Source organism: Saccoglossus kowalevskii, chromosome 1, assembly GCF_978046115.1.
Source record: "Saccoglossus kowalevskii chromosome 1, keSacKowa6.1, whole genome shotgun sequence".
Taxonomy (NCBI): domain Eukaryota; kingdom Metazoa; phylum Hemichordata; class Enteropneusta; family Harrimaniidae; genus Saccoglossus; species Saccoglossus kowalevskii.
In genome coordinates, this window is record NC_140641.1 from 20,009,413 (window position 1) to 20,031,660 (window position 22,248).

General features: G+C 33.7%; 1 protein-coding gene across 1 annotated transcript in view; it reads right to left on the reverse strand.

Annotated features, from left to right (window-relative positions):
- The window catches only part of LOC102801730 (CD151 antigen-like), a 48,103-nt gene extending 27,116 nt beyond the window's left edge, over nt 1-20,987 (reverse strand). The window contains exons 1-2 of the mRNA XM_085499773.1: nt 20,899-20,987; nt 7,774-7,828 (exon numbers count right to left, since the gene is read on the reverse strand). The gene's annotated coding sequence lies outside the window, so the exon portion shown is untranslated. The remainder of the gene's footprint in view (nt 1-7,773; nt 7,829-20,898) is intronic.
- Between the last annotated feature and the right edge of the window lie 1,261 nt (nt 20,988-22,248).

A 22,248-nucleotide genomic window follows, 5' to 3' on the forward strand; every position in this document is an offset into this window, starting at 1 on the left:
GTAAATTTCTCTAGGGTTCTACGAAATTGAATGTCGGTGACTTTCGCAACATTTTGTCTACACTTATGCTATAATATCATCAAATTGCAAAAATTTCGAGCAGCAAAAATAAAGCAGTTTACAATATATATATATATATATATATACATGTATATATATATATATATATATATATATATATATCATATTATTACTAATTTTTCACCCCAACATTTAAAACTAACAGCACAATTGTTATAAATGGAAGTTTATTTAATACTGAGATGCATATACAACTGCTAAAAATGTACTGTAAAATACTTTATTTTTACTTTGGAATTGATTTTCACTAGTTTTGCTGAAGGGATAATTCATCAAATCCAGCGAATATATCATTTTTCCTATATTTTACATTCATCTCATCAAAAATAAATAAATAAGTGAAAATAAATTCCATACGAAACACTGAAATAGTCATTTCAGCGAAAATTAATGCAGCTAAAATAAAGTATTTTACAGTAATTACTGAACAATTCACTGGAAGGCTTGTCTATATATGCAGACAAAAAAGCGTCAATATATGCAGGCAAACATTTGTTATCATCTGTGTTATTTCATTGTGCCTTTAATTTATAAAATTCAGTCGAAATGCTAGTGCGTCGCTTTATCCTTGATTTAACTGAATTGAATGATTTCACAAATAGTTAATAGTGCTATTATATACTGCTTTGTGGTGTTACTTTGAAAAACTAATGATATTGAAAAGATGTGACAGTTAAAAACACAATAAACTAAATCGCATTTGCTTTATTAGTAGCGTACACATACATGTACCGGTACTTTAAATGACAGAGGTGTGTATATGGTTAATATAAGTCATATTGTAATGATTCAACATACAATAAATTAGAAATATACTTCCAAAAGAGCAAATACAGTACATAGAATTATTATATCCAACCATATCTCCCAAGTAATTCAATATACGCTCTTTCGTTTCCATAATCAATAATCGGTATGCCTGATACAAAAATATGAATGTTACAAATTCATGAATTGAATATATAAAGTATTATTAAATCTTTTCAATTTTCATGTATAGACACTCTTCTGTCACCATGCACCAATTTCAACCATTTTAATGCAGAAATTATAAAATTTTCTGAAATGTTAAACATACTATTTAATTTCACGGGAGCTGCATGTTCTCGAATCAATGAAAATCATGAACTTAAATTTTCTAGCAGTGAAAATTTCTCCGGGACGACAGCAACCTTTGAAAATTTTTTCTTCACGAATGCCATAAAATCGCAAAAGTAAGTGAAGATTTGTCAGAGAATTATAGTAATCCAGAATATTGGTAATATTTTTTAGTAATATGAGAACTGGCAAGACAGAAATTCAAATCTGTCAACATATATATTGTTGATTGGGGCATGTTTTCTGAAAGAAAGTGCAGACAAAAAACGGGCTATTTTGTGAGTTTGTGATGAAAAGAGGTAAAACTGATGGTAAAATTACAAACAGCGAAAATGAATCGTTTTTTCTTATATATTCTTCAATATTTCTTGAAATGAACCCTGATTTTGGGAAAATCAAAATTTGAGTCAATTTTCAGTTTTTACTTAAAAAATTTTGCCAATTTTTGTCCCAATCTTCTGAAGGAAAGTGCAGATTATAAACAGGACTATTTTGTGAATTCATGATGAAAATAGGGAACTGGTGGTGAAAAGTAGCCAGCTGTTTCTTATCCCTAGTAAAGCTACAAACTCTGTTTTTGTTTTGAAATGTTGAAAATGCGTGCATCTACCTACATTTCTTCAATAGACAATGACAGTGACACTAACCATCTGCCGACAGTAAATACGCTGCATGCTTTGTATAACATCAAACCACTTTTTATACAAAATATGGATATTACATGAATGCGGTTGCCATGGTATCTGGATACAGTCATAAAAGAAATGATTCTAGGTTTGAAAAGAGTGCAATTCACAGAAAGAAAAAAAAAATCATGTAACATCATGGATTTACAGCCCGATTAAATTTCACATATTTACATTGATTTTTCATAGGCTATATAAACAGTCTTTATCTGTCAATTAAATGCCGACAGTTTATAACAATAAATACAAACAGAATCATGCTAAGCAATTATTATGATTTAGTCAACGCTGCTTTTATATACATTTGCGGTTTATAAAAAATACGACTTTGTTTTTAAGATCACTCTGTTATGAGAAAAGAGGAAAAGGTAAAGTCGTCAACAACCCGGATCTTTAGGAAAAACGTGCATGACAAACAACCCGAAGCAACTGAAGGCATTTGTAATTTAATCATTTTATACTGCACAAAATATCGCATGTGATTTCAGTTGTGTCCTTGTAATTGTAGTAAGGGTAGTGTTTAAAATGAACAGAGGAACGTGGAGAGGGGGTACCTCCAATGAACATTCAAAGTGAAACTCTCCAGCTACAATTAAGAACAGCTGTAACGTTTTAATAGTCACCATTTTGTTGTGTGAGTTTTTCACTATTTGGTATAAAATATACTTCTATAAAATATTATTTTTAAAGGCCAGACAACTGTACACATCAAAATAATGCATTGAATAGCTGTCCTTTCACCGTGCATTGAAGAAATTTGGTATGAAAACAAGCAGCCTATCGGCTGAGATAGCTCCGCTGTTAGCAATGCACATTCCAATTAAAGAACTGAAGACACCATTAGAAAATGAACAATATGTATAGTATCAAAGCAATCGAACTTGCAGTTTTTAACAAGAAGTCAAAAATATCACTTTTTACCAAAAATGACAAAAATATTCACCAAAATTAGAGAATTGAAGATATCATCACGAAATAAACAAATCTGAGAGAGGTCCACATGTAGTACCTATATATGTAGTATCAAAGCAATTGCACTTGCGGTTTTTTACAAGAAGTCGAAAATATCAGTTTTTACCAAAAATGACAAAAATATTCACCAAAATTAGAGAATTAAAGATATTATTACAAAATGAACAAATCTGAGAGAGGTCCACATGTAGTACCTATATATGTAATATCAAAGCAATTGCACTTGTGGTTTTTAACAAGAAGTCGAAAATATCAGTTTTTACCAAAAATGACAAAAATATTCACCAAAATTAGAGAATTAAAGATATCATTACAAAATGAACAAATCTGAGAGAGGTCCACATGTAGTACCTATATATGTAATATCAAAGCAATTGCACTTGCGGTTTTTAACAAGAAGTCGAAAATATCAGTTTTTACCAAAAATGACAAAAATATTCACCAAAATTAGAGAATTAAAGATATCAACATGAAATGAACAAACCTAAGAGAGGTCTACCCAAGGTACATATACAGCAAGTATCAAAGCATTTAGGCTTGTAGTTTTCAAGAAGAAGTCGAAAAAGTAAAACATTGACACGGACGACGGACGACGACGACGGACGACGACGACGACGACGACGGACAATCACTCATATGATAAGCTCCGCTCGACAAAGTCGACAGCGGAGCTAAAAAAGGACCTAATGCAAAGTACAGTAAGGGATTGACCATTCAAAACAAGAGGGGTTCTAAGAAAAATGTGTATAGACAAAAAATAAAATATTAATCTCTAATCTCTAATTACCATCTCCCCAACCCTTCCCCATTTATAGTTTTTGCACTGTCAACCCACCCATAGTTTAAAGGGTCAACCCTTCCCCATTTATAGTTTTTGCACTGTCAACCCACCCATAGTTTAAAGGGTCAACCCTTTCCCATTTTACAGTATTTGTACTGTCAACCCACCCATAGTTTAAAGGGTCAACCCTTTACTATTTTACAGATTTTGTACTGTAAACCCACCCATAGTTTAAAGGGTCAGCCCTTTACTATTTTACAGTTTTTGTACTGTCAACCCACCCATAGTTTAAATGGTCAACCCTTTCCAATTATACAGTTTTTGCATCATCTCCTCCCCCCCCCAATAGTCACCCCCTAATCGTTAATTTTTTTAATATTTTGAAATCAAGAAGCACATCATTTTTCCTCTTGTCAGAGAATTATAGGAATCCAAAATACTGGTAATATTTTTCCTAATGAGAACTGACCACAGGGTCAAAAACATGACAGAAATTCAAATCTGTCAACATGTGGTCTAATTTCTAGTACACAAGGTGTGAAGAAAAAAGAAATCTCACATCTGCGCAACAAAAGTCATCAATAAGAAAATAAATAAAATGATAAATGTAACAAAAACATATTATGTTATACATAACTATGACAACCGTGAAAGCAGACTTTACATTTAGGATATTTATTGACTGAATTCAGATTTTAAAGTGCATTATCAAACTATACCATGTTCAATTTGCTAAGTTAACTTCAGAAAGCTGCTGAAAGATAACTAAATTTCTTTCACCAGCACATGTACTATAAAATGTAAAACTTTGACTGCCGGAATTTGTCATTCATGGAATTAATAGTGAAGCAATTCACAGTATCATTGCATTATGTGATGAACGAATGATCAAAAAATCCACAAACTGGTATTGTTCCATTAGAAGCGCAAATCTCCAAAAAAAGTGCACATACACGGAAAATTACATAATTTATAAAATGCATGATCATTAAAATATGGCTTATTATAACTACAGACACACCTTTGTCATTTATGCATGATTGAAATAAATTTGACAATTATGGAGCCAACAATATTTCTTGTGATTTTGGAAAAGTTTGCTTAAAATCATAATTGCCCATTAAAATTATATGATGAAAACCCTTAAACAGTATTTTTTTTATAAAATTGCAAAACTATTCTGGAATTTCATTTTAATAACTGGTAATGTAATTGTATAATAATGTACTATTACTGCAGATAACAACAGAATCTTCATGAAAGTAATTGGATTAATCTTTAGGTCAAAGGTCACATGGAGGTCAAAAAAGTCACACATGGCTGCCTGTCATTTATTATTGTAGATTGCTCAGTTTACTACATTTCTACTGTTTTAATGTTTCGTTATCTTATGATTATCACAAATAATCTTTCTATTGCCTTTCGGCTTGTGGTTCATTTTATATTATCTAACAATACTAGTTACCTATCAAACTGATCTACTTCCAGTGTATTGCAACAGTACATCGGCCATCTTGAATTAAGAGAGTGAGATTGAATCATGGGTAATGGGTGAGATAAAAACTTTATTTATAAATTTTTAATGAATTTCCATAAAAGGCATTCATACCTTCCTGTTCACTATACACTATATAAGCCATTAATCAAAAGCAATTTCACGGAATGGAAATTTGGATGTATACACTCTTTAATATTAAAATATTACACAGTGCTATTAAGAAAGTGAGAATAAGACTCAACGACAACTCTAGCTTTCTGTTATTAAAAATTGATGTTTGTTATTTCTGAAGTGAAAACTTTCTTTCCTATACAGAATGACATGAGCATCATAATACTAAGCTTAGCCATATTTTAGTGCAATTATGAATTTAAAAATTCCCGGCACATTATGCAAAAAAAAAAAAAAATTAAAGAAAATATTAGATGCAGGATTTTGTGATAAATTTAGGATAAGAGCTTTATAGGTGTCATGGTCATAATCCTATATGTCAGTGATATTCAGTAAACGGTTTGCATCATAAATTACAGCTAGAGACAAATTCATAACTAACATAGCCATTGTAGTCCGATAATTGATGTGCCCCAAAGGAATCACGTTTTAAATCTTCCAATTACTTCTGCCCAAATTATGAGTAATTTTCTCATCATTTTTTTTTTTCTTGAGTAAAGCGAACGTTTTCTCATCATCAACGTCCTTGGCTTGGTCGCTGTGAGGCATGGAGATTCATCCAATGTCACCCACGTACATTACATATGTTCTCATCAAGGTACGACAAACACACGTTTTTTGTTTTTTTTTCTCAAAATGATCGAATCTGCAAGCTTCTATTCCAGCACTATTTTTCATTTAACCTATCCAGCAATTCAGTGTCATTTCACTTTGTCAATGCATTGACCTCCAACCCTGACAAGATTCCTCTGAGCTGTGGAGTACTTCCATATGGTCTGTGAATTTTTTTTTACAGCAGTGCTGTGTATATCTGAATGCATTCACATGTATTAATGCACACAAGAGGTTTGCAGTGAAATTAGATATTTAAATTAGATATTTAAATTCACTGACACATACAGACTATGCTCTGTTCTATCTTCCACTTAAATTTTACCAAAGTTCTTTTTTTTTTTAAATTGGAAACTCATAATTCTGATTTAAAAAATAAAAATGAATTATTCATGAAGGAGTACGTGTTTCTTTTGAAAAGGAATGGCTGGGTTTGCCTGATCTAATATATATTCCTTTCCTATTTCTATTTGCCAGATGTGTTTACTTCAGTAGTTTTTCTGAAAAGGTATAAATTGGAATGTGAGAAGAAAAGCATTCATTCGTTCATTCATTCAAGTCCAGGGTACTTACAAGGTTTAATGCGTCCATCAACAATGTATTTGTTTGGGAAGTGCAAGTTCATATAGAGGGGACCAGGCGTGATTAGGGTGGTTCAATGAATTTCATTATCTATCAAAATCAACACCAAGAATTCAGCCTTATATGCATACTCAAACTTTTTGCATAAAATTAGAACATCATTGACACCATTGTAAATCTTTTAATTTTCACTGCTTTGAATTCACACAATTTATCAGGAGATTTACAGTATCTATCGTATAAGCCTACTTTTAAGTACCAAGAGTTGATACAAAGACTGACACAAATTCTTACTCTGGCTTGTTCAACAATTTCCACAAAAAAGATGAAATATCTTTCTTGCTGTTCACAAAATTGAACAGAAAATAGAACTTCTTTTTTTGAGAGAGAGACAAATTTTCTTGAATTTTGTGAGTCTGGGGAAAAGTCATTTCACTGTGGTCCTTAATAAGGTGTCATAGTGACTTTTTTGTGAATGTCTTTTTTAAATTATCAAATCTCAAATATTTGTAGAAGTGAATATTTAACTGTTTGCAGTAAGTATAATTTTTTCTGAACTTTTAATCTGTTACAAATATAAATGATTGTGTCATTTAAAAGGTCACAAGTTTTAAAGAAAAAATTGAATCATCATTTTGAGAGGAAAATAAGAATCATGAATAAATTAGTATCGTGAGAAAGTGCCGTGCCGCCAGTTATTTTCTAATCAGTTACACAGTTATGGAATAAAATTTGTAGTTTATCACAATCAAATGTGTCCATTCTACAGATGCAAGACATTAGAAGTGTCTTATTATCAGGCAAATGATCAAAAGCAGCTTAAAAATCAGTGATCAATCCTTTCTATTTTAAACACTCAAGCAAAGTATGCCCTCTATGGCAAAAATTAAAACCTAAAAGTTAATTGTTACTGTAAAATCTATTAGAAGCTGTGGCTTCTATTAAAATGGTACAATGCAACAGAGGGGATGCGACTTCTAATAGAGCATCTACACATATGAGAAACAATAAATTTGTGGTTCTCAAATGTTTAAAAAGAATGGGTGTGACTTCTATTAGAGATGCGGCTTCTAATACAGATTTTACGATACATACACTGGCGGAAGGGGTGTTCATGTTCAAGAAGGAAATGGCAGATAAAGTTACCAATAAAATATATAGGAAATAAATGTATTTCAACTCAATGAAATCCACATTTTTCATAGACTAAGTACATGTGCTAAGAGAGGTCACATGACATTAATGACAGATGGATACAAAAAAAGAGAGATAAATCAACTCCAAACTCTTACCTATGCAGTGCTTCAATCGCTTCCCTGAATCACTTTGATGTCTCAATTAATAATCCTGCAACAAAAATAAAATATACTGTAGAAAATTCCTTCAGCATTTGATTGACAAAGACTTCTTTTTGTAACTTTTACAAGCAGCCTGTCGGCTGAGATAGCTCCGCTGTTAGCAATGCACATTTCAATTAAAAAACTGAAGACATTAGAAAATGAACAATATGTATAGTATCAAAGCAATCGGACTTACAGTTTTTAACAAAAAGTCGAAAATATCACTTTCTACCAAAAATGACAAAAATATTCACCAAAATTAGAGAATTGAAGATATTATCACGAAATGAACAAATCTGAGGAAGGTCTGCATGTAGTATCTATATATGTAATATCAAAGCAATTGAACTTTTGATTTTTAACAAGAAGTTGAAAATATCACTTCCTACCAAAAATGACAAAAATATTCACCAAAATTAGAGAATTGAAGATATCATCACGAAATGAACAAATCTGAGAGAGGTCCACATGTAGTACCTATATATGTAATATCAAAGCAATCGGACTTGCGGTTTTTAACAAGAAGTCGAAAATATCACATCCTACCAAAAATGACAAAAATATTCACCAAAATTAGAGAATTGAAGATATCATCACGAAATGAACAAATTTGAGAGAGGTCCACATGTAGTACCTATATATGTAGTATCAAGGCAATTGGACTTGCGGTTTTTAACAAGAAGTCAAAAATATCACTTCTTACCAAAAATGACAAAAATATTCACCAAAATTAGAGAATTAAAGATATCATTACAAAATGAACAAATCTGAGAGAGGTCCACATGTAGTACCTATATATGTAATATCAAAGCAATTGCACTTGCGGTTTTTAACAAGAAGTCGAAAATATCACTTTTTACCAAAAATGACAAAAATATTCACCAAAATTAGAGAATTGAAGATATTATCACGAAATGAACAAATCTGAGGAAGGTCTGCATGTAGTATAATATCAGCTCCTGTGGTGTAATATCATTCGCTTAGAGGTAATATCACCCCTGTGGTATAATATTACCCCATGTGGTATAATATCACCCCTGTGGTATAATATCACCCCTGTGGTGTAATATCACCCCCTCTAAGGTGATATCACCCCCTGTGGAGTAACATCACCCCTGCGATATAATATCACCCCCTGCGATATAATATCAGCCCCTGCAATATAATATCACCCCCTGCGATATAATATTACCCCCTGAGATATAATATCACACCCTGTGGAGTAATATCACTCCCTGTGGAATAATATCACCACCTGTGAAGTAATACTGCAACATTATGAGTATCCCAGGAACCAGGCAGTTACAAACAGGAGTACAAGAAATCAGAAAGACATGCTATTTCCACAGGAATCCAACAGCACGAAAGTGAAAAAATACAGCAACAATATGGTAATATCAAGATGCATTATGGGTGAACCTTCACCATAATCAAGACAAATGTTCCAATATACTCATTTACACACTCTTATCACATGGACTCCCTCGTCTCTGATAACTGTAATTGTTATAGAAAAAGACAAATTACAATCAAGTAATATATGCCAACGAGGAAAGGTAATTGATCTTCATCACCTATGTTACTAATTAGGTAATTATATGCGCGACTAGAGGTCAATGATCTTTAAAGTTCGATCTAAACTATAAGCTCCTTGAATTCGTCTTCTATTGACAGCCCCTTCAATACCGGAATGACGTCACTTGGAAACCACCTATAATTGTGAATAAATAATCGCTACTGATTATGCATTACGTCTTCTCTTTGATAGTCACGAATTCCCTTTCATACGTAATAGACCTTTGCTTGATGATGTCGTTTTGGCAGCACTTACAGATAATGGTGAACCTCGGAAGTATCCGTTTCAATATTTTTTTTTTAATGATTGAAAAGTGAAGTATATTTTATAAAAATGATGACTTAACATTAAAGGGCTGAGGTCATCACGACATCTTGTGTTCCCATGTGACGAATACAATGCAAGTAAACGACTTGCACAAAATTTCAAAAGCATGTTCAACAATACTTACAACTCTTTATAACTTCTGCTTTTAGAGGGAATTACAGATTACAGATACCGGTATGTTTTTTTACAATCTAATGTAGAGGGTGAGTGCAACACAGTGAATCACTTCAATTACGGTAATTCGTGAATCAAAAAAATGGAAAAACTGTGAAATTTTGGTAATATGAATATGTCAGCGACTTTTGAGAAATACTGTAAAATGCAAATGCTTTAATTTCATGAACGACTTAAATCAGGAGAAATCGTAATATTTTGTAGCAGTGAAAATTTCTTTGAAATCAAGTGTCGGTGACTTTCGCTAAATTATGTCTTTACGGGTGGCATAAAATCATGAATATCCTCAAGCGATCATATCATGGAAATTTTAGGATGAAGGTTCTATTTTTTTTATATGCCGAAAGTAAGTAAAAAATGGAATTTGGTGCAAAATCACATCCACACCATCATTTCAAGATCACTTCATTTTAATCATTTTTATTATAAAAAAAACTCAGATAACCGCAACCGTGGAGCCACAGCCTATAATTCAACCACTGCCGACTGCATTAATGCATTTGAAATTACCGGTACGCAAAATAATTGCAGAGCCTGATTGTGCACGGTGAAAAGGCAACATTATTAACACTATTATGAACAAGCAGCCTATCGGCTGAGATAGCTCCGCTGTTAGCAATGCACATTTCAATTAAAGAACTGAAGACATCATTAGAAAATGAACAATATGAATAGTATCAAAGCAATCGGACTTACAGTTTTTAACAAGAAGTCGAAAATATCACTTTTTACCAAAAATTACAAAAATATTCACCAAAATAAATTAATTAGAGAATTGAAGACATCATCACAAAACGAACAAATCTGAGAGAGGTCCACATGTAGTACCTATATATGTAATATCAAAGCAATCGGACTTGCGGTTTTTAACAAGAAGTCAAAAATATCACTTTTTACCAAAAATGACAAAAATATTCACCAAAATTAGAGAATTGAAGATATCATCACGAAATAAACAAATCTGAGAGAGGTCCACATGTAGTACCTATATATGTAGTATCAAAGCAATTGGACTTGCGGTTTTTAACAAGAAGTCGAAAATATCACTTTTCACCCAAAAATGACAAAAATATTCACCAAAAATAGAGAATTAAAGATATCATTACAAAATGAACAAATCTGAGAGAGGTCTACATGTAGTACCTATATATGTAATATCAAAGCATTTGCACTTGCGGTTTTTTACAAGAAGTCGAAAATATCAGTTTTTACCAAAAATGACAAAAATATTCACCAAAATTAGAGAATTAAAGATATCATTACAAAATGAACAAATCTGAGAGAGGTCCACATGTAGTACCTATATATGTAATATCAAAGCAATTGCACTTGTGGTTTTTAACAAGAAGTCGAAAATATCAGTTTTTACCAAAAATGACAAAAATATTCACCAAAATTAGAGAATTAAAGATATCATTACAAAATGAACAAATCTGAGAGAGGTCCACATGTAGTACCTATATATGTAATATCAAAGCAATTGCACTTGCGGTTTTTAACAAGAAGTCGAAAATATCAGTTTTTACCAAAAATGACAAAAATATTCACCAAAATTAGAGAATTGAAGATATCATCACGAAATGAACAAATCTGAGAGAGGTCCACATGTAGTACCTATATATGTAATATCAAAGCAATTGCACTTGCGGTTTTTAACAAGAAGTCGAAAATATCAGTTTTTACCAAAAATGACAAAAATATTCACCAAAATTAGAGAATTAAAGATATCAACATGAAATGAACAAACCTAAGAGAGGTCTACCCAAGGTACATATACACCAAGTATCAAAGCATTTAGGCTTGTAGTTTTCAAGAAGAAGTCGAAAAAGTAAAACATTGACACGGACGACGGACGACGGACGACGACGATGGACGACGACGACGGACGACGACGGACAATCACTCATATGATAAGCTCCGCTCGACAAAGTCGACAGCGGAGCTAAAAAGAGATGTATGAAAAGGTATGCATGAATGTATGCTAGATTTGTATCATTGTAAAATAACGTAAAACCGCCAGAAATTGTTATTGCCAGACATTAAGGCATTTTCACCGCCTGGCAACTATCATCAGTGAAAACAAAAGCCAAAAACTTTCAGGTAACGATGCTTTTTACCGCCTGGTAATCACAACTGGTGAAAACAACGATCGAATACTGTACTCCGGGATAATTGTTGAGACTTCCCTGAAACGATCGAATACTGTACTCCGGGATAGTTGCTGAGACTTCCCTGAAACGATCGAATACTGTACTCCGGGATAGTTGCTAAGACTTCCCTGAAACGATCGAATACTGTACTCCGGGATAGTTGCTGAGACTTCCCTGAAACGATCGAATACTGTACTCCAGGATAGTTGTTGAGACTTCCCTGAAACGATCGAATACTGTACTCCAGGATAGTTGTTGAGACTTCCCTGAAACGATCGAATACTGTACTCCGGGATAGTTGCTGAGACTTCCCTGAAACGATCGAATACTGTACTCCGGGATAGTTGTTGAGACTTCCCTGAACAGTGTCACGAGATTACCGTACCCCTTCATGTGCAACATATATCAATTCGGTTGTTCAGGATTTAATAATACTTCAAAGTTGAGTTTGTGCCGTTTTCTCAACTTTAACTGTTTTCACTGGTTCCTCAACCGGCTTAGCTCTTACATTTATAAATTCCATAGGCTGAAGAGTCCCAATAAAATGTTTCTACTTTGTGTATTTCCCTGGCACAAAATTAAAATTGTCTTCAGCATACGCGGCATTTCAAATTTGAATACTGCACAAATTATTTTATTGAGCCAATTGGTCACTGGACTGTATGTCTACAGTCTCTTGTGAACCCTTGCTAGGAAGACAATATGAAAATTCCTACTCTATGAAAACATGGAATTTTTCCATTGTTATGTCAATCAAAGATTACATCATATTTACAAATGTTATGATACACAAGCGGAGATCTTCATGTTTCGTTCTGAGCACTGATTGCAGATTTGTTATCAACATGATGTCATTTCACAAATAGTTCAAGCACAATTTGACATGTTTTCTTATACATGTATGATGTAATAAACAGAAAAATTGAACTGAGTGCTCAAAAGGTTAAACATGTACACGTGTATGCAACAGTAATTGAGTTCAGTAAAAACTAAAGCAACATGACGGTTAGGATTCCATGTTAATTAGGACCATTCCATTTGTTTCAGACCCATAAAAAAGTTTAATTTCTTTAGTGGCGTTCACGACTCAGTCCTGATAAACGTGTGTGAATGGTCGGGACTGAGTCGGCACGTGCCGAAAAAAACTTAATCTCAGTCCCGATAGATGTGGGTCCCGACTAACATAAACGCAACTGCTGTATCAACTCCCTAAACATGAAAGACTAAAAATGTCATCACATGTCGAGATCTCGTAACATGAAAGTAGTATTTTAGTCCTGAACTAGTAAAAAATATTCAGAAAGTTAATTCCTTGTGAAGTACTTTCCACACACTGCTCTATTAAATCCACAAGATCTGTGACAAGTACACTTGTATGATCTCATGTGTATGCAACCTACAGAAACGTTGTTGTTTCTCACTACAAACAACTTATCACCGATATAGCTGTCACATCACTGTAAAAGCTTGGCAGGTAAACGCACTTTACAAAATTTCAAAACAAACAGGCAATGCCATTGTTATAAATACCAGTAGGTGTATTAGCCCAATTGTCCTGGGGGTCATGAATGGAATGCACTCAGGTGACGATGTTTGATACTATCATACCATACTCTTTAGTAGTGCATCTTTAAAAGTAGACACACCCCTGTCTTGCACTATTGAAAGAACAAATATGGTACTGACAAGCCAGAAATAAGATTTTGTCACTTTTTATACAATAAAACAATTTTTTACAGATTCAAAAAAAATTTGATCAAGTCATGTAGCCAATGGAAAACCATGTCAATTTGGTCCAAAATTACCTAAAATTGCACAGATTCTTAAATTGTTCACAGTTAAAAAAATCACATGCTAATTATATGCAAATTAGACATCCTATCTGGCATGCTACCGGTAGTAAAGAGATATTGCTAAAACTAGTCTTGGAAACACCGATTATGGGACATCATCAAATGACACAATTACATTATCCAGCATATGAACTGATTCTTTCACTTAAATCCCAATTTCTTAATGGCTGGCTGTACAAGCATTCTACATTCTACATTTTTTTTCACTGTTGAATCATTTTGGTATTCTCGGGTGTGAACATCCAGACATTTTCACTGCCTGGCAACCACAACCAGTGACAACGATTAGTAAACTGTACTTTGGGCTACTCTCATTTGCAACATATATAAATTTTGTTGTTCAGGATTGCCTCATAGTTGAGTTTGTGCTGTTTTTTTTTTTTTACTTTAGCTGTATTCACCGACTCTTCGACCATCATTCGCGCACTGTTAAGGTCTTACTATAATGCGTATGGTAATTAAATGAAACAGCTCTTTTAAAGTCTTTACTAGAAAGTCATTGCAGTTATGGTACGCTGTATTATCTGGCATGGGACACACCCCAACCCATCTTTAGCGGTGCATAAACTCTAGTAGAAGTTCACCGAGATCACCAATCTCGATAGGTGACTATTAAGCAGTGAAATTTTGGAATAACATTTGTCAAGTGAAAAAATCAACAATCTTGATAAGTAAAACAGTTCAATTTATCCAATGTGACCTTATATACACATGTATACACATACCTGACACTTAAAACCGAGGGTGTTAAGAAATAAATGTATTTGTGGTTGCCGTGGTTCAGTGGACAAGGAACGAACAATGAATGGAGAACAGTAACCTTTGTGGATTTGGGATGACCCACTCAACAATATCCAAGATATATCAACCATACCTGCCACATGAATGGGTTCCAAGTGATTGCTTCGTGTTTATACCTACCAAGGCTTAATTAAAAATAAAACTGTCTATAATTATCTTTTTTACTGAATACAGGTTTATGCAGTGTCTCTATGCACAGTGATACATTTAATTAAGCCTTGGCTACCTGAGTCACTAAGTGCCTTCACGATTCTTTTTCACTTTCTAATGGCAATTAATCTTGAAGGAGGATTAAAGTGGGGAGTCGTTACCTGCGCGTGCGTCAGATGGCCATAGCGTGCCATTGTTTACAAACAAGCGTCTACCCATGAACCTTTGCATTTTTAGCGTGTACTGTTATCATCGCTTAGGACTCAATTCGCGCGTGTGCGCAGGTCACAACCCTCTCGCTTTAAAATAGCAAAGGGACAAGGGATTATGAACATTTTTATGTATACCGATAGTCACTATAAAATGGCTAAGAAATAGTACCACCCCACTCCACCCCACCCCACCCCACCCCAATGCTTAGTCATTGTCTGATGTATGTATTTATGCACTACATACATCGTCATTTCTTTTAGTACACCAGTCAAAATTATAGATTTCTTTAAGCTGCCTGTTGTCATGGCAACAAACCAGTAACAAAATAAATAACTTATAATCAATTTCATCAAACAAGCCCTGCAACAAATCATTAAAACGTAAACTAAACAGCGTATATTATTTGCAAAATTTCTATTTAGGTTAATACACTTGTAGTACAAATGGGTTAATGTTTTTAAAGAAAGAAGAAGTGCTGCTGATTCTTCCTGGGGAGTTTCAGTCTTTGAGCACAAAAAGTTTAAATGGTTACCATGGTAACAATTTTATTTTTACCTGTACCATCAATACACATTTTCTTAAATACCATTTGCATCTTTAGGCTATGAAGAATTAACATCAATGAACTTGCTCATAAGACTCCCTAGATTTGTGTAAAAAACATTAATCAGTTTATTTATTTATTACATCTCAAAATAAGGTGTTACGTAACAATGGTATGTCAATAATAATTATTTCCAAAAGACACATAATTTTACATAATTTCAATCATTAACAGGAAATCAATTAATACTTCAGTAGTAAAAGAGGCACTCCCATTTTCAAAGTGAGTTAGATGACATACATACCCTACTTGGTAAAATTGAATTATCAATGGAATAAGGTCACTAGGGCTCGGACACATCATTGTGAAAATATTCAACACACCACTCCAGCAGACACTGCCAGACAAATAAAAGTCAAGCTTGGAGCAGAGACAGAGCAGAGCAGAGGAGCAGCAAAACAAGAATGATGAGAATGAAGATCAAGAAAGCCAGTCTATTCGACAAACACATAATCAATCAAACGGTAGACTAACTAATCAAATTCACCATAATTTATAAAGCCTGAATACTGCAATGAATCTGTCTCTGGTATCGAAGTAATTCTTTGTTTATTTATGAATATTTTTGTTTGGTTTTACTTGCCATTATTTAGTTTTTCATATATATCCTATCATGGTAATCTTAGTAGTTAAGACAACCAAGATATGATAAAAAAAATAAACTGGAGTCTATATTTACATTGGATTTTAATTAGATTGATTAGTAACTAGCGTGATGCTGATTAAATTAGTCAATAATGAGCTTTCCTTATAGCATGGTACCTGAACTTTTTTTTTTTTTTAAAAAGCTGTAGACATGACGACAAATATGAATTGATTCAAAATTAAACTAGACAGCACTTAGAGGAAATGTCAACCTGCACTAGATTTCTTCAATATTCATATCAACACCCACAGAAATTCATAAACTTACATTACACCCTTAACCTTTGATCCAAAATTGTAATCAGGTCATAGAGTCGATCAGGAAACTGGTGTGCCAATATTGAATTCTAGTCATTTCACTTTCGTGACGCATACTAAACAAACACATACAGTGAAATTGACATTTGTCCCTAAAATATACCCAGGTTTTTTGAGTCGCATACGGAACAAGTGTGCCAAGTTCCATGCCTACTTTAATCTTGACCATGACCCAAAAATGTAGCACGGTCTTGTGAATCACATCAGGATTATGTGCCAATTGTGAATGTATTGGATATTTGCCACTATTGGTCATATTGTAGAATAAGAAAAAATACATAATAAATACATTTTTTGTACATATTGTGACCCTCATCTTTGACATTATGTTTCTAAAAATTGTCATGTCCTGTCAGTCACATGTATTCTAAGTTTAAAGGGCGGCAGTCGTCATGCCGCTTCCTGTTCGATATGGGACTCATAGCGACGTATACAACGTGTGTAAAATACATTGTTTATTTACATGAAATTCGAACACGCTTTAACATTCCCAGCTATTCCCCCTTGTAGCTCAATACTGAACACACAAAAATACATACTGTGATCTTGAAGACGCCATGTTTTGGCTACTTTTTTCCTGTAGTTATATATTAAATATACATAAACTCATACTGTGACCTTGACTTTTACCTCAAATGTTGCAGAGTTTTGTGAATTGCATGGGGAACAATTGTGCCATTTTGAAGGCACTGGCTATTTTTCCTATAGAGATATATTTTAGTATCTGTGATCTTGACCTTTTGTCCTCAAAAGGTTGCAGTGGTGTGCTGTGTGGACATGTAGAACATTTTTCAAGTTCCAAGTTTGCCAAGTTTGAAGTCTCTACCTATTTTCCCCTTGAAGTCATAACATACTAACAGACACACAAACATACGTCACTGAATGTCCTACATGCTGATTCACACTGTTACAGGTAATCAAATTTATTCAGTAGAAATGATTGCTTACGAAATGTCTATCATATTTCTTTGCTACATTAAAACATGCCATCCTTTCACTGTCAGGATTCTTTTTGTTTATCTTCATCCGGAAGTTAAGAAACCAGGAAGAATAGAGTGTCTAAATTACATTGCATGTCGGTAGATCTGATTTCACATTCATATTTACATTGTGATAGTACAACTAAAATAATACCATTACTGCAAAGTCTGTTTTGAATATTATTGGCTTTTGAAAAAAAAAAGATGGAAAAAATGTACTTTACACAACATGGCTTAGTACTTAGATCAGTGCATTATACAAGGCATTCTTGTTTAGAAATTTAAATGAATTTATAAGGCGTCCTTAAATTCATTTTGTCCTTGGCCCTGGGGGGAAGCTGTCAACCATGAAATAGGACAATGAGTGTGAGATGTGTGGAATACTTGACAAGAGAAAAGTATGTACATGGATTACTAGAAAGGCTGTGTTAAATTTGTGTCATTGTGTGTATTTTTTTAAATATTACGTAATTTTATTACACAAAAGAATTATTAACAATTGGATAAGATGCATGAATTTTAAATTTAAGTTCTGCGTAAATTTCCCCTTCCACTAAAAAAACCCCACAAATTAACAACTTCTACTCATTCATTGGCTCAACCGGAATATTACTTCAGTCCTGTACTTTAGACATAATTGATACATTTCATAATTATGCAAATAAGCGGGGTTAGTTCAGCAATTATTTGTTGTAATGAATTTTTAATTGTTATTACTGATAAAATCATACTCTGACTCATGCCACTAAAAATTGTTTCCTTAATTTTCCAGTGTTTTACTACAATCTATTGTAACGGGTCATTAAGGTTAGTAACCAAGATGAAATTAATAATTAATAATAATAACTATATGCAGCATTAATAAAATATTTATGATCATACTGACAGGTAATATAACGTTATTAATTGACCAAAAAACGAAAATTGTCAAGACACCACATTATTTTATTGAATGCTAATTCTGTTGCACGGTGAACAGTAACTTGTGCGTATAGAGCGTAGAATGTACATAATCCCCCACGGTGAGCCACTTGTCACATTGGAGAAAATCACTAAATACTGAAATCAACCACCAGCCAGACGTGATAAATGATCCCTATTGTTAGATTACATTGCATTGAACAAATATGATTACTTGGTTTGTGTAAACCATGTGAATGTAAGGTACCGTACCGTACCGTAGATAGAGATGTACGACATAGTATGCAGGTAGTATCGAATGTTAATAAACTACATGAGAATACAGAAGAATGTTATTTCGATAAATGTTTGTTGAATTTAGCATTATTTTCAAAATTTCAGCATTCAGTAAAATATACTGTCCATATTAATTTAATGAAAAATCCTCTTCTCTGTCCTTCTCTATGTTTTAAAGGGCGGTGATCATCGTACAGCGTGTATTAGATTTCAAGTAAATAAACATTGTATTTTACATGCGTTGTATACGTCGCTATGATATCAAACAGGACGCTGCACGATGACTGCGGCCCTTCGATTACAAGTACTGACAATGTAGCTCGTAAAAAACAGTCACCATATGATCCGCAGAAATCTTCTCATATAAATGAATGAAAAGGAGAAAACAGATACAAATGGGAAAAAAACATGATGGCGGTATCATTTAAAATCTGTCTTCAATAACCCTGGCAAGTTGAATACTTGAAAACTTAATATAGACCAATGGATTTCAGGATGCGTTTCTCATAACAGTTTATTACAAAGGAATTCCAGAACTTCTGATTGAGGTCACATACCCTGCCCTCCTTCAGACACAGCCAGTACAGAGAAATAGAAATGACATCTACATGCCCTCAACTGCGAATGCTTAAAACACTTGAAATTACAGAAATATTTTCAATCTGGAAATCCAACTTAATTGCACTGGTGGAGATGTAACAATTAACACTCAAACTATGCAGTATCATGATGGTTCCATTTATTGGTCCAAGTTTGCAAATGCATGTATAGCAAATATACAAATTTAAATTTGACATATTAGTACAGATACAGATTAGTAGCAAAATGTAAAACCCATGTCTGTTTCTATGACAACAGTCAACTGTAATTCCATCTCATACTTCATCATTAACCATTTCAAATGGAAGAACTGTAACAACCTTGGGTATCGAAACAAGGAAATATAATTTTTAATGTGGGAGGATTTTTTTTATTTATAGACACTTTTTTTTACAAAATAATGTCTTCAATTTGTTAAAAAAATTATAAATACAATTCCACCCCAACCATGTTAACAAAGACATTTAATAACTACTGGCATATTCTGGTGATCAATTATATGTTCGACCTCAGCTTATATCTGGGGAAAAAATTAAACAGTGATAATAATAGTAATAATATAAACATCGCAAATAAAGAAATACCATAGACCACTAGTATTTAAAATTATGACGAATTATTTTAAAATATATTTTTATTACGAGAACAATAGTACAATCTGTACATGTATTTTAAATTTCCTTCAAAATTAAATTAACAAATATGTTTATGAAAATATTGCTATCGTATTAAGGATAGATAATACTATGGACAATACCGTAAATAAATTAGCTGCTTCGATCAAAGGTCAGTTTCACCTAACGCGATATCAAGTCGTTCCATGATTGCGCATCAACAGTTCACGGCGACTTCAAACTGTTTATGCGTTAAACTGCAATACTTCGCGAGGATGAGAAGTCTTTGAGATGTAAATGTTGGGGTCAAACAAGCTCGCTCGCTTTGGACAGATTAGAAACTGGTGTGAAACAGCTTACCGTTACTCGAAGAAGATCTACCAATGTAGGTAAAAATAGAAATTAAAGACAGTTTCTTTGCGCATTCCGCGATGAAACAATCGTAAAGGGATTTTAGCGTGAATGTGTGACCGGATTAATACGTTGGCAAAATCGTGAAATGAATTTATACGACCGTAGTGCTGCCTTCGCGCAGTGTCGAGTCGCGAAAGATCCACGTTTCCAGGGCCATACACTGGTCTAAGTTACGAATAATACTAATCCTGTAGAAACACTAATCTCGAACAGTGTGCAGATGAACGTGGTATTTAATGAAGCACTGCACTGTTCCTCTTTCCCTACACTAGCTTACAAGTTGTGTATCCCAGTGCGACCCGCCCATGGCATCTTTCACTGCGTTTTTCAACACTGTCGCTGACAGGATCTGCGATTGCAGACAACATATATGTAAACCGATGATATTTTCAGCAGAGCCTAGGATCCAAGCTAAAAAATTACGCCATGATAATCTTGGGATAGCTTTGCAACTCACTTACCTGCAAACTTTAAGAAATCACACAGAAAAGCGGCGATTTTAGGCGAGCAAAACGACAATCTTGCAACAGAGTTCGTAGTAGTGAATTGCCTTGGGAATCACCATAATAAGCTGTTTTGCATAACAGTGCAAGTAACTGTGGAATATTCCACTATTTAAAAGAGGGGAAAGCTGGGGAGAGAAATGGGTGTGGCCTCAATTTTTTTTTTGACTCATCCATACGGGTGGGAACATCGCTTCCTTTTTATTGTTCGGATTCATCGTTTTTGCCCGGCCATATATTTACAGAATATTTCAAGTTTGATGAAAATCTATTGCAACTGAACACTTGGCCGAGAGGAAAATTAAACCGAAGAACAAACGGACTCAAAACAAAGAACGGCGTTTTATTTCACACGTGAATAATTGCAGGAAGTTCCGTGTCACAGTAACATTTCTGTGATGACTAGTTATACTATTTTCCCGAGAAATGCGTTATGACCGGAAAATGCGTGGTCGTGATAGTTACAAGTCGTAAAATCGATCGTCCATGTAGCGAAAAACATACTATTTTAAGACATCTTGAACAGACAAGATGACTAAGTCATACACACACGCGTTAGCTATAATGGCAGATCTATTCGGGCAATTAGATTTGTTTTTAAATGAAGTTTTTGTCAAAACAATTATAAATATACTTGAATAAAAGTTATTCTCGATAATGATAATGTCTGTTATGGGTCGAGGTTTGATTGGAGCAACGTTGACAATGTGTATAAATATGAGGTGTAAATATAATTATACGTGGGGTCCCTAAGTAAAATATGGCTTGAAATGATAAACTATGTATATACATATACTATCGAAAGAACAACTCCATTTCCTTCATTTTATAAATACTTATAAATTTCACAATTTTTGTATATACCAAACACAGTATAGACGAAAACATATATATTTTTCGGATTATCATTCACAATCATAAACAACAACAACATGCGTTTTCAGGGCACCCAACAGTATTGTTATGGTAGATGAAAAGTCAAAAGTAAAGACTGTATTTTGATGGGTTTTTACTGGTTACTGGCGCGGAAATAAAACCCTACGAATGGTTGATAAAAGCCCTATATGAATTTATTGGTTTGGGCAATATGAAGTTATTGGTTTGGGCCTATGTATGTGTCGGTCCATGTGTGTAGAGTATGAGCGCCGTTTCTCAGTTCAGTCGAGGTTTTATCTGTCGAGCACGTGCACTATTTCTCAGTTTAGTCATCGCTTCTCTTAGCAGAGTGTGGACGCTACTTTCCAGTTTGAATCTTCATATAGCAGTGGCATTATTTCTAATTTCAGTCATCGCGTCTCTCTGTGAAGT